Genomic DNA, 13,186 nt, shown 5'->3' with positions numbered 1-13,186 from the left:
TGGTAGGTGTATCGAACCCGGGTCTACAGCGTCTAAAGTAAACACTTTTCCGCTGAGCTACGAATATTGCTGACGGAGCTGTTGAAATTAACAATGTCTTGAAGTTTGACAATTCTCGTCATATACTTCGAAGCGTTGCTACGCAACAATACGTTTATGAAATTTTTGTGCCAAGTTTTATCGTTCTACTTTTGAGACAACCTAAGATAGCTGTGCCGCAATCTGCAAGAACATAATATCCTGTAATAGGTTTATGAACTCCTTTCATGCCATTGTTTGGTCTTGGGTAAACTATTGCTGTTATATATATCTCAAATATTGTTGTAATTTTTTTTTTATGGCTGTACTTAAATAACATTTTAAAAAGTGACCCAAAACAGGAATGTGGGACGAAAACCCGGGGCGAAACTGGAACAAATCCTTTTGAAACTTTGCTGAGGCAAAGGCAAAGTGTTAGAGCGCTGGTGAATCACGACGTTAAACCGACTAGGATCTTATATTTATAAAACAATGCTACAATCTCAAATATTATCCTCATCACCTGGATGTGCGGAATTTTCTTCCACGTACAATCAAACGCCGGAGACAACTTCTTTGTGCGGTGTTTCTTTAATAATAATATATGTGATCAGACACAGCTACTCTCAGAAGAGTGCGTACATACCGACATCGCTCGAGTGACTCCTCTGGTGTTGAGAGTAGGGCGACGGTCATCACTCATCACTTACTTTCGTGTGACCCGGACGCTCCCATTTCCATCCAAAATGAATGTAAAATACAAATATTAATTACAAAATGAAACAAATTATATTAGTCACACTCAAATATATTTTTTTACAATTATGTTAATTAATCAAACAACACTCCAAGATAATCTTAAAAGTAAATATTTAAAAAATACAAAAGATGAAAACCGCATTAGCTTCCAATCTAGCTCCCGTTGAATTAGCACCGCTACGACGTCTTAAATTATGTTCCTTATAAGATAAATATATATTTAGAAATTACAAATTACTTAAAAATTACATTTAACTTAAACATTCATAACAAAGCCGAAACTAGAGTCCGCCCCGCTAGACGCCTAGGATGTTGTACATTAAAGTGCATTACTGTTGATACAGTGATAACAATATAGTACCTTAGTATTAATCAAACAAACACTTAACAAAACCGAGTACCTACTTAAATAACACAAGAAAATATGACGGAAACGTGTAATATGAAGTCGACTTCATAATATGGAATCTGAAACAAATTGTAATATGTTATTAATGTACACACTAATCAAGTTGTTTGTACCTTATACAGAGAACTAGGCTGATCTTACGGTAGACTAGGGATTTTTATTTACGAATTATGCGATTGTCACCCATCACCAGTGGGAGGCTCCTTTGCACAGGATGCCGCCTAGATTATGGGTACCAGAACGGCGTCGTTTTCTGCCGTGAAGCAGTAATGTGGAAGCATTTTTGTGTGTCGGTCTGAAGGGCGCCGCAACTAGTGAAATTACTGGGCAAATTAGACTTAACATCTTATGTCTCAAGGTGCCGAACGCAATTGTAGTGTCACTCAGAATTTTTGTATTTTTCAAGAATACTGAGCGGCACTGCATTGGAATGGGGAGGGCGTATCAATTACCACCATCAGCTGAACGACCTGCTAGTCTCGTCCGTTTTTGTTATAGAAAAAATATTACACAAAATGCATATATCTAGCAATTTTGTTATGAAATTATGTATTACTTAGAAGGCGCGTTTCAAACCCAAAGAAAATATTTTCCCCAAAGATTTGTATTCAAACAGTACAATTCTGTGTGAATGAAAAGTAATTATATAGTGATAATAAATAAGGGGATCTCCAGCTTAAGTTTCTTCAAATAGACTGTTGGTTCTGCGTGTACTAAAATAATGTATATTACCTTAATAATTATCTATAATCTAAGTCCCCACTGTCTATCTGACAGAGAGCGGGTTGGCCAGAACCGCGGGCGGCGACGTGGAAATGCCACGGCGGCGACCGCGGGGCATTGGAAGGAACAGGCCTGCAGCTGGGACCATGGACTCCTGACGGGAAGAGAGGGGATGGTTATTACAAGAGATACATTATATAACATGTGATAATAACAGATACTAAAGAGTACTTACTTCCGATTGCAGGCCATGTAGTAGGTATATGGGTAGTACAGAATACTACCCTTATACATTCAGGGGCACCCTGGCTCACTGTGAATAAAATAAATTAAAAATGAGTTAACTGGAACTACATAAACACTCAAGAAATTGTCTGGCTCCTATTGACTTAATTGTCAAACAGGTGCAATGAGGAAATCTTTCAGTAAGAACACATTGTTAACTTGGACTAAGAATTTAACAAAACGGCGACTTTTCGATTACACTGAAACCAACCACCACTTATTGTACCACTTTTTTTTTAATATGGTAAGTACTAACAAAGTTATAATGAAATAAAAAAATATGAACATGTAAATTATATTATTTAATAAAGAGATCGTACTCACGTCCCCTGAAGCTTCAAATGCAACGCGATATTCTGATGCGGTCTCTTATAAAGACTTGGATGCGTCACTGCAATAGAGTAAGAGCCCGTGATTGAAACTTTCCTTTTTTCATGAAAGCAGAAAGTTCCCAAGGGCATGCTCGGACACGGACTAGATATTATGCACGATGGGCTAGTCTGAAGTTCAGGTTTCTATAATAGGTGCCAAGTGTATAAATATTACTATTATATTATCAAAGAACTCACTTCTTACTTCCTTCGTCGCTACAGCATTTCGTAACACTTGGTTTCCTGAAACACTGATACATTATCTGTAACTTTTATCAGACATCCTGTTTCTGCTTTAAGTCGACATAATACTTTTTAATAATAATACTATTTTTTAGTGCCTTTTTGCAGATCCCGCGATTTGATTTTTACATATCAGTTATTTGCGTTATTGAAAGCTTGCTATGTTTATGCCGAAAGGAGTTTGCCACACTGCAGAATAAGTTGTTCCCGGGCATTGTGCAAACATAATGAAATACTACTAGTATATAAATGTGTAGCCTCTTTTTGTAATTGGATACTTTTGTGGTTATGTTTTGATAACTTAACATTTTACGATTGACTAACACAAATTCTACGATTTTTAATGTATATAAAATGTGCTTTTATTAGTCAAGAACGCTTTTACGATCTTGATGAAAATTCGTAGGTAGTAAGATCATGCATAATATGGAATTACATATATACGAAACGATACGAACAAAAGTATATAATCATCAGGTTTGTCCCAAGGCTTGTGACGTAAAAGTATAACTAACAAACTCATATTGTATTAAATATTTCAGATAACACCCGGATTATGCTCAACAATAAGTAATGCTGCCACTTTTCATATTTTGTATTGAAGAGGAGAACAAACGGGCGTATGGTTTACCTGATGTTGATTTGCGCCTCTTATATTGTTGGAGGCGGTGACTTATAGTGAAGTACCAAGCTTTTTAGAGGCCAGTTTGGCAATATAGATATCGATGTTTCTTATATTTATTCCAAAGGAAATATAAGGAAATTATCTTCTAAAGTTGGAAAAAGTAAAAAGTAAGCCGTCGTCCTGAGTGGGAGGCATCTGCTGTGAATATTTTAATTTAATAAAATGATGAAGGACTGGAAATCACGGGCTCTCAGACTATATGGATGCTGAAGTTCAGTCCAAAGTAAATAGCAATTTATTTTCAGGAAAATATTGATTTAAATTTTCTTTGATCCGGAATTAGTCAAATGTTTTTGCACATGCGACCATCTGAACGATTGTTGACAACATTATTGATTCACCTAATTATTGTGCGTCTAGAAAATTTTAAGTGCAAATATTAAATTTACGTTGATCCATATAGCCCATTGGTTTTAATGATCGATTTTCCGGGTTTTATTTACCGCTTATAAAAACTTGTACCATAATAAAACATAAAACTGCTATTGTAAACTTTACATAATTATTATGGATGTTTGTTTTCGAGTAGTAGAAGTTTACCTGTACGTATTTATGTATATTTAAGTATATAATATATCGTATTTAATTTGTCGTTTTTTTATCTTACACCCATAGTACAGGCTATGACTAGCTTGAGCTTTGAGTCAAGATAATTTGCGTGGTATAATTCGATTATATAGGTATATTTTTAAGTCTGACCATAAATACTCTTACAATTAAAAATAAACAAAATATGACCTTTGAATTTGGAATCTGTCTTTTTTATATTATTGTTCATTGTGTTTCCTCATTTTGGCTATTCAATTTATTGGACATTGTACAATGTTGTGCTATATTACAATGGAGTGGGGTGATAAAGAGATCCGAATCGCAATCATTGCATTACACAAAGTAGATATGGAGCGGAATGCAATTGTTAAAACCCTCCATACGCTTCGTAGTAGTTAAATGTTTGTGTACCGGGCTATTAATACGTACAATGAGATCTGTTTGTGACAGAAAAAGATCTGGCCGTGTTCGTACGAAAAAGGTTGTCAAAGCAGTAAGGGAAAGAATTCGAAAAAATCCTGTCCGAAAGCAAAAGATTTTATCTCGGGAGATGAAGATAGCACCTAGACCCATGTCACGTATTTTGAAAGATTACTTATGACTTGCAACCTATAAGAGACGTACTGGTGATTTCTTAAATGATAATTTAACAAAGAACAGGGTGGTAAAATCGAAATAACTACTGAAGCTGCACGTAAAGGGAAACAAATTTACTATACGGATGAGATTTTTTTTTACAAATGAGCAACATTTTAACAAATATAATGACCGTATTTATGCTCAAAGCTCTAAGGACGCTTCCTAATTAGTCGCCAGAGTGCAAGGTGGGCACTATCCGACTTCAGTAATGGTTTGGTGGGATATTAGCTATGATCGAGTGACTGAGCCATACTTTTGTGAAAAAGGTAACTAAACATCGGCACAAGTGTATCAAGATACCAATCTTAGAAGAAAAAAGATTCTCAGGTAGTAAAGTCCTAAGAAGCAGCAAGACTCGGCTCCGGGTCTTATAGTTCTGTCTACGTAGTCTTGGTTGGAACCGAATATTTCAGATTTCATCAGAGCTGAAGACTGGCCGTCGTCTAGTCCCGATCTTGATCCGCTGGGTTATTATTTATGATCAGTTTAAGGGAATACGGCTTGCTCTAATCGCCATGATAATATGTGGTACCTAAAACACTCCGTACGATAGGTAGTGAAGAAATTTCCCATGGAAAGAGTGCGTGATTATATTGATAACTGGCCTCAACGTTTAAAGGCAGCCAATGGAGACCACTTCGAAGAACCTTTTTATATTTTAAATTGTTTTATATTTATGTATAAAACTAACGCACTGTAAAAGTAATAAATGTTATTTGCAATAGAATTTTTTTCCTTCTTTCAGTATGTATGGCAAGACTGGGTATATAAAACAAATAACTCTAAAAGTTGCTGCTTAGTTAATTTAACGGTTCACCTTATGGCCGTTTTCAACAACCTATCGATCCATAGTTTAACTTACTAGAGGTAGACAAATCTAGCCCTTTACGTTTACTAACTTTCAATAACCTATCGACAGATAGCATTAGACTATAACTAATAATATAACTATATTAGACATAACTATGGATAGATAAGATCTTGTCATTACACGGTGATAGCAATATATCCCTAACTGGGGATACGTTATTGAAAACGGCCGTTAGTGAACTGAAGGTGCTATCAACGCCTGTTACTTAAATCTATTTATCAAGTAGCTGACCCAATAGATGATATTCTATCAATAAAAAAATGATGTCAAAATTGTGGAATAATGTAGTCTAAGGCCGTTGAAGATGTGTAATCAAAGCTAATAAGATAAAAAAAAATTAACAAAAAAACAACTGACTTCAATAACACTATTCCAAAACAATAGATATAATATTTATTTATTTATTTATTTATTTATTTATTTATTTATTTATTTATTTATTTATTTATTTATTTATTTATTTATTTATTTATTTATTTATTTATTTATTTATTTATTTATTTATTTATTTATTTATTTATTTATTGATTTATTTATTTATATATTTATTTATTTATTTATTTATTTATTTATTTATTTATTTATTTATTTATTTATTTATTTATTTATTTATTTATTTTTTATTTATTTATTGATTGATTTATTTATTTATATATTTATTTATTTATTTATTAAAAGGTACATCAACAGTACACACATATAACAATTACATATAACACTATCTAGGAAATTACATTACTGATGCGAGTACCAATAATAGATGTACACAACACTCACAGTTGCTGCTGTGACTATTATTAATTATTACATACTTATTATTACTTATTATTACTAATAATATGCACTAAAAAGTATAAAAACAATCTAATTCTAGTTACGATTATTTTAATTTTTGGAATCGGTGTCCTTCTGTCGCACCCCGCTCTCGCCTCTCACCTCCTCACGACTCAAGCACCTCTCACCTATAACTATGTATGTAATTACAAGCCTATCTTGGATGACACCGGATTATTATAACGTAAGCGCTTAATTGAAGATATCTGTTACTTTGCCATGGATTCTGTAATCAGAACCTAACCAAACTCTCACCAAACTATCTTTGAAGTATATCCTTTCCAATAGAAAAAGAATCATCGAAATCGGGTGGCGCGATATTGATTTATTCGTAAATTTATCATCCAATTTGATATACGTATGTATAGCAAATTTAAGACTTTTATGTCTACTCTACTACTAAATCCTACTACTCGGCTAAGTCGAGTAAGCAAGTCTTTTGTGGGGCGATGTATATACTTTTACAACAGGATCCCAGAAAATGTTCAAAACAAATGTATTACTTTATTCAAAATAATTGTTAAAAAACATTTTTGTAGTAAAGGTTACTACAAGATAAAATGACTTTCTTAATGATCTTGTACTGTATGTTCATACGCACATAAGGGAATTTGGTATAAACTGTCATAACCATAATGTTAACACCAGGAACAGTCATAAACTTATAATGCCTACAACTCGGCTAATTCGAGTTACTAAGTATTTTGTGGGGCGATGTAAATGCTTTTACAACAAGATCCCAGAAAATGTTCAAAACAAAAGTATTACGTTGTTCAAACGAATTGTTAAAAAACGTTTGTGTGGTAATGGTTAATATAACATAAATGACTTTCTTAATGATACCACAGATTGGGAATGGAGCGACCACCCTGTAACTTTAATTGTATAATATTACTTTGTAAACATATTTTTCGACGAAAAAAAGCCCGTTGAGTTTGTTGCACCCGTTCTTCTCAGGTTCGAGGCATTCGTTTTGGAATGGGTTTTGACTTTCAATAAGTGATGTCACATCCTATTTTTAATTAAAAATTTTGAATTTGAATTTAGTATTCCGATACTAGGCGAGGCTTAAAGGGAAGTATTGTCGAAGAGCGGTGATACGATAATGGGGGTTTTTTAGTGGTAAACGCACAAACTTGAGCCTTCCGGGGGTTAAATTTGACAAGGTTAAGTTCTTTAAACCGAAGGTTCAATTTACCCCATTCCGCAACCTTATCGAGTGATAGAAGACACAAGTTTCTCCCGGCACTAGTCGACGATTTCCCGAGATCGTATACGGCATCACCAGTGCTGTCGTCTGCATAGCTGTCGTATGTATGTTGGACGTGTCCAACATATCATTGATATGCAGAAGAAACAGTGTAGGAGATAGTACACAGCTTTGATCCACTCCAGCATTGACGGGCTTAGGGTTCGAGCAATAACCGTCGACAACGACCTGTCCATGCCCAGTGAGGAAGCTGGAGGTCCACTTGCATAAGCTGTCGGGAAGCCCAAATGATGGAAGTTTTCAGAGGAGCGCCTTGTGCCATTCACGATCAAAGGCCTTCGTTATATCCAGGCTAACTTGCTATCCATGTGTTAGGTATACCATAAGATCGTCTGCCGACCGACCATAGCCAAAGCCGTACTGTCGACCGTTGAACAACTGGAACCTTCTAGGTATACCAAGAGCTGGCGGTTAATAATGCTCTCCATGATTTTGGAGTGCAGGGAGGTAATAGCAATAGGCCTGTAGTTTGCCGGATCCGAACTGTCTATTTTTTTTAACGGATTTACAAGGGCTTATTTCCGTGAGTCAGGGACTACGCCTTTTGAATAAGAGTGAAATAACGCGTTCGGTAAATAGTATGCTAACACCTGTGCGTTCAGGCGACGCAAGATCGGTGGAGAACATGCTTGCGGTCCGTGAAAGTATTCAGCAGTAACAATACTCGAGGGCTTTTGTAGACTTCAACTGGGGAATTTTGCATCAGTACTCAGGCCTGTGTTATGTGCCCCGTGTACAATCGTGTAAGGTCCAATAATTGACCAACGAGCGTAAGGTTCATGGAAATAGATGACACCGTTTGTTCGCTGATCGGGCTTCGAATCGTTAAGAAGAGGATCCCTATTTTTAGCGGAAACATTTATGTTTTGGTGCGTATTATGGGACATTGATCCATAATTTTACAAACCTGATGTTGGCGGTTATTGTACTTTTCAAACGTCACAGAAAGATGACAACCACTTTCTTATGTCTAAAATTAAAGTAATATGGACCTAGGCGACACGTGGTTCTAGCAGTACGGTGCCAAATGCCGCAAAAAAAAGTATTTTTTTGTGATTCTACATAAACGATTCGCGGGTAAGGTTTATATCTCATAGGTGATGTGGATTGGCCACCGAGGTCATGCAATTAAACCCCGCCAAACGTTTTCTAGTTGTTTTTCTTGATGTCGCCAATCACAATCGACCGATGCTCTAAAGCTGATTCTATGTGGATCAGTCATTGAAAATTGGACCACTCGGATCCGTGCCCCTGTATGAAACCGAGGCAGACATTTGAACGATATCATATTCCACAGTTAATTACATACATAAGAGTTTCAAGTAAAATACTTCACACACAGCTTGTTTTATTCCGTTTTAACATCTACCTGCCATTATTGAAAAACCCTTTACAATACTTTAGTACGAATGATAGAAAGTTTCGAGTTTCGTACAAAGCACACCTAGCTGACCGCAATCTGAAACTAATTTCATTTGCACCGTGCATCGAGTGAGCTGAAACCTCCAGCACTAGTCCTCATTACCTGCAACTATTAGATGAACTTTCATTTATTAATTTTAACAACGACATAGTATCTAACCGGTATCACTTTGTGAAAGTTTTGCTTTGGTATGAACTGAGGTGTTATCGGTGAATGCACAACACTATTAGTTCACCAGTTCTAGTCCCCAATTCCCTTGCATTTAATTTTATAATAAAAGTTCAGCCATGTAATTTATAAAGAGATAAAAGTTTCCCACGTGTTCAGAAGTACAACTCGGGCACAGTAGGCATAATGTCTACTGTGACTCGGGCGAATCAACATGACACCTAGCTCAAATGTCATTTGGGCAATGTACAGTGTGCAAAAAAGTTTTTGTTTCCATTTCACTTTCTCGTACGAAAACGTGTAATATTTTTAGTCATTAAACGTCTCATGCATATTTATTATTAAATGACATGGATGTATTGGTTTTAGGTAGCAACTTGTAGTTTTCATTCGATTTATATGGAAGTAAAACAAAAATAAATAGTTTATCGTGATTTTGTATTAAATTTATTTACTAACTTTAATTAAAAAGTTATATTTTTACTATCACGCTGAATCGTCACTTTCATAATTTTTTTGTATTCCAGATATTAATTCGCTATCATAGTAATCTATTAAAAATAGCTATTTCAGAGAAAAAAAGTCCAAACGTTAATTGTTTAAAAAGTACTTTATTTAAACAAAAACTTATCTAATAACAATTACATACTCGTATAACAGCAAGAGAATAACTCATATATTTTAAAGCGCAAAGAGACGTGCACCTCGGTAACTGCGATGCTTAGTTAATTTAAACTGTTACCCAGAAATAACATTAACCATGTTAATATTAGATGCTCTGAAGCAATATATTTTTAAATTGATCAACGTCATCTATTGAAAAACGATGTTTCCTAGTAATATACTCGTTAAACGACTGTTTTCAATAACCTATCCATTCTTAGTTTAACTTACGGATACATTGCTGTCACCGTTTAATGACAAGATCTTATCTATCCATAATTATGTCCAATATAGTTATAGTCCAACGCTATCTGTCAATAGGTTATTGAAATTTTAGTAAGCGTTAAAGTATAGATTTGTCTACCTCTAGTAGTTAGGTTGTGTAAGGCTATTGAAAATGGCCGAGTGTTCGATTTGAACTAACTCAATAGTTTTTAAAAGTGACTTCTATTGTGCACTGGACGAAGTATAATCTATTGAAGTTATACTTCTTTTGGCGCGAATTTTTACGATGCGCGCGCACACCGACACCTGAATTCTACATCGTGACGTTAGTTCTAGGTGGCATGAAAATCGATAACTGTGTTCAAGTTGTATATTCTAGTATTTTTATATTTAGAACACGTGTTTCGTAAAAGTACAATTAAACAGTGTGAATAAATAAATTTTGGTGTTTTTATTAAATAAATTTCATATACGATGGTGATAGTATACATATAATTATACATATAATCACGCCTCTATCCCGTAAGGGTAGGCAGAGACCACTTCTTTCCACTTGCTACGATCCTTACATACTTGTTTCGCTTCGTCCAGTTTCATTCAAATGACAATGAAAGTGGTAATAGTATTTACTACAAATTTATTAGTATATCTATATAACTATATTGAATATTAGTGATAAAACTGATTTGAATAAACTGTTTTGAGTGCATTTATAGATTTGAGGTTAATTGTCGGTATGTATAATTTATTAACATCGTTAATTAAAAATAATTACATTATCTAAAAAATATATTTTTTTAAGTTTTGATTTATTTCTTTTATATTATCAAATTTTATGTATAAATAATAAAAATAATTAATTTTCTATACTTGTTTATATAAACCTTAAATGCTGAGTGTTTCTACGAGTACTATCTTCTATCTTAACTATTTGTTAAAATTTTATTTATTTTTCCACACGCCAAAGAAGTATAACTTCTAACGCGTGTACTATTTTTTAAGTGAGCTTAGACGGGATGGTTTAATGCTATCTACTAAACTTAAGTACACTAATGTAACAAAGTGATTACTCACACACAACACTTCATATGGCAAAATACAATAATTATCGAAAGTATCGCTAGACAGGAAAATACAATGCAAACTGTTGCATTATTTCTAAATAGATAAGGTCTATATTTATTTAAATAAAAAAATATATGTTATTAAACTTGAGAAAAAACTATCAATTAATTTGTTGTTTTTGACACAAGTAGTAAATGTTATTTCCCCTTGCACTATAAAATAACTTTTAATTTTCTAACTGCCGCACTCATAGTCGTTCCTTATCTTAGTGCTAAGGAGTACTTAGCTTAGTATGCCTTAATCTACTAAGGAGAGTTCTACCCCATAGACGTCACTTTTGATTTCCTTAGATAAGAACACATTTAAGTAAGCATAAAGCTGAACTTTCACTATCGACAGGATATCGTTACATTATTTGTGATACCAGTACAAAAAATAGTAAGACGTTTTCTTAGCACATAAATTGATTCATAAACACTTATCAAGTTATTTTTTACTGTGACAATATCCGAAGTCCATTCCGTCAGTATCATGTCAGTGACTTCGACTGTAATTGTTGTTATATTGAGTTTTGGGAATATGTTTTTCGTGAAATTCATTGCAAAAGGTACATTACGTTTATAAATCTCGAGCAATTACTCGTGGCAGTTTATTTAAAACAGGAGGTGGGCCTTCTTCTGTACCTCCACAGAAAGCGATGGAAGCCTTCTCACTTTGGTTAGGACGTATCTATCATATCATACAGCCTTATCATATAGAATATGAGTGCTTTAAGCTTTCTATTCTAACTATCAATAACTATCCAGTGTGTGTTGCCAGTCATGACTTACGGTAAGCAGACGTGGTCGCTAACTATGGGTCTGATGAGAAGGTTCAGAGTCTCCCTGTGAGATCGAATCAGAATGAGAAGATCCGTAGGAGAGCCAAAGTCACCGAAATAGCCTAAATGATCTGACGCTTAGGTTGCCGGGTTTGAAACCCTGTTTATACAATATTTAATAAAATATGTAAATGGCCTTAACATAATTAAAAAGGCATAAAAGGCATTTATTTTCTCAAAATTGATTCCTTTAGAATTCTTTTTGATGTCATTTCTTATACTACTAGATACTACTACCGCTTCGGAAACAAATGGCGCTCTGAGAGAGAAGAAGCAGCGCAAGAAACTCTCCCAGCATTCTTTTTTTTTGCGCTCTTTTCAATAAAAATATACAATATTGTACAGTCATTTCTATCGCTATAAAATAATCACAATCTAGTCCCAGGCTGTCCGATCATTTAGATATTCAGCAGTGGAGTAATAGGGATTTACGACAGAGCCATTTTTTTATAAAACATTTAAATTTATTTATAGATAATGCCTGAACAGTGGCTGGAACTTTATTGTAGAAGTGTATACATTTACCCTTAAAGCTATTATGTTTCTTATGAAGCCTACTAGATTTGTTACAAGCAATCCCTTATTTCTAGTGTTATAATAATGAAAATCACTATTAAGAGCAAAAAGGTGACGATTTTTGTGAACATATATTAAATTTTCATAAATGTACTGACAATGAACAGTCATAATATTTATTTCTTTAAATTTTTCTTTGAGAGACTGTCTATAACCAAGCTGATATATAACACGAACAGCTCTCTTTTGCAGTGCAAACACTATATCAATGTCAGCAGCATGACCCCATAGTAATATACCGTACGTCATGATGCTGTGATAATAACTAAAGTACACTAATCTAGCGGTCGCAACATTCGTGTACTCTCTAATCTTTCTAACTGCATATGCCGCAGAGCTGAGTCTATCTGCTAGATGGGTAATATGTGGACCCCACTGAAGCTTTTTATCTAACGTGATACCCAAGAAGACCGTAGTGTCCACAAGTTCTAATCTCTGGTCATTTTTGGTGGTTTGTACCTCCGCTGTGTTTGGTGTAATGAACCGTAAACAGTTTGTTTTTTTACTGTTTAAGAGCAGATTATTCGTCT

The 13,186-nt window shown here is 34.4% G+C and overlaps 1 protein-coding gene and 1 long non-coding RNA gene across 2 annotated transcripts in view; both read right to left on the bottom strand.

Annotated features, from left to right (window-relative positions):
* LOC126978998 (uncharacterized) overlaps positions 1-13,186 on the bottom strand; it is a 97,923-nt gene that overhangs the window by 32,577 nt on the left and 52,160 nt on the right. The gene's annotated exons all lie outside the window — the stretch shown is intronic.
* LOC126978717 (uncharacterized) lies at positions 824-2,550 on the bottom strand. Its single transcript, XR_007732687.1, has 4 exons — positions 2,519-2,550; positions 2,145-2,222; positions 1,919-2,063; positions 824-1,245 (listed from the first exon to the last, which is right to left on the bottom strand). It is a non-coding gene; the product is annotated as an uncharacterized LOC126978717 (long non-coding RNA).

Source organism: Leptidea sinapis, chromosome Z, assembly GCF_905404315.1.
Source record: "Leptidea sinapis chromosome Z, ilLepSina1.1, whole genome shotgun sequence".
Lineage (NCBI taxonomy): Eukaryota > Metazoa > Arthropoda > Insecta > Lepidoptera > Pieridae > Leptidea > Leptidea sinapis.
The sequence above is the reverse complement of the archived record's forward strand: the minus strand, read 5'-3'. Positions and strand labels throughout refer to the sequence as shown.